The sequence below is a fragment of the Notothenia coriiceps genome, unplaced genomic scaffold (genome assembly GCF_000735185.1).
Source record: "Notothenia coriiceps isolate Sejong01 unplaced genomic scaffold, NC01 NC01_scaffold00000339, whole genome shotgun sequence".
Taxonomy (NCBI): domain Eukaryota; kingdom Metazoa; phylum Chordata; class Actinopteri; order Perciformes; family Nototheniidae; genus Notothenia; species Notothenia coriiceps.
The window spans coordinates 16,914,658-16,916,459 of NW_011333040.1; positions in this window are offsets into that span (position 1 = coordinate 16,914,658).

Below are 1,802 nucleotides of genomic sequence, written 5' to 3' on the forward strand. Positions count from 1 at the left end.
TGTTAATGGCTCAGGTGTGCGCCCTGGCGTTCAGGTTTTACAACTTTTCCCGAGCCTTCAAACAGTTATCCCTGGGTGTTTTGCCCTGTTGTGGCAGGGTATCATACTTGACCCCCCCCCTCTCCTGAATGCATACTCTGTGCATTTCCGGGGGTTTACTTGTAATTATCCTGCAATGCGGCCAACGCTTCCATACTTTAAAAAAGTTTCCGAATTTTAACAACTTTTCCCCCGCCTTTCGAACACGTATCCCTGGTGGTTTGCCTGTCTTTTTTGCAAGGTTTATTTAAATTGGAACCCCTCTCCTGGAAATGGACTTTCTGTGCTTTCCGAGACTGTCTGTTTAAGATATGGCAAACGCCATCCAAACTCTTTTTCCAGGCGTTTACACAACTTCCCCGCCATTTACTTTTTAAGGCTTGTACAAAGTGCCCGGGGTGAGCTGTTGTATTCAGTATTTAAGGTTACCAGGAGCATGGATTATTCCTCCAGAAGGGGCGTGGTGGTTTGCATGCGAAGGCGATAGGGATTGCGAATGGCGGACGGTTTAAGCCACCGGAATCCTTCCCTTGGTCCAGGGGGATGGGTTTCTTGAGGGTGTGGTTCTTCTGCGGTTGTTTGCGTGGAGGGGAGTGGCTTTAAAGTCCGGGGCCCCGGGAGACTCACGTGTGCATGAGGGTTTAAAGGAGGAGCCCGTGCTGGAGGTTCCTTAGTCCGTCTTTGGGGCTCTTGGGGGCTAAAGCGAGGTGTTTTCCCCCGGTCTATTGATGGAAGAATGACATGAGCAGAGTGTGCATGTGAGGGGCCGTGCTGGGCTGCTTGTCCTTCTCGGGGGTTTGATGTGCGGCTAAAATCGGGTGGTTTTTCCCCGTCTATTTGATGAATACGACATGATGGCAGAGTGTTGCATGTGGGGGAGCCGTGCTGGAGCGGCTGGGCTGCTTCGGGGGGTGTTGAGGGGCTAAATTCGGGTGTTTTCCCCGGTTCTTTTGATGGGAAGACTGCAATGAGCGGTGTGCATGTGAGGAGAGCCGTGCTGGAGCCTGCTTTATGCCGTCCCTTCGGGGCGGTGTCTGAGGGGATCGAGTGTTTTCCCCCGGTCTATTTGATGAAGAACGACATGAGCAGAGTGTGCATGCTTGAAACTAATCCCCCACGCTTTTAGCATGCTATTTTAGGTATAATCGTACCGGTTTTTTTCCCATGCATGTGGCTGCATTTCAAAAAAAGCTTACAGCACCGGTTTTTCCCAGGCGGTCTCCCCATCAAGCACTGACCCGGCCCGCCCTGGCATTACTATGGGGTTCTCTGAACAATCTGCTTTACCACACTGTGAGCAGGGTTTAATCGATTTTTCAGCACTCTTTCCCCCGCAGAAACTAGTTAAACTCACCGTGTCCCCATTGGTGGGTTTAGGATTGTACCTGGTGTTTGGTGGGGCTTCCCTGCACTTTAAATCCATATTTGCCCTGTTTTTGTTGTATTTTTTACTATTAATGCACTGTGCTCCCTGGGATGATGCGCCCTCCTGTGGGGACACATGAGAACTGCACTCAAATCACTTTGTGCTTTTTAAACGGTTTAAAATAGTTTTTCCACTTTAAAAACCGCTTTCTGCCCTGGAAATAATTTCTAATCATTATTACCGTGACAGAGGGGCTGCAGGAACACTTTCCCCGCCTTGCAAACATTTATTCCTGGGTAAAATAATCAATTTGTTCCGCCTACTTTCCGTCAGCACCTCTGCGGCTGTGACGCAGCCTGTCCTCTGAGTCTCCCCGCCTCTCAGAGACTTATTTCTG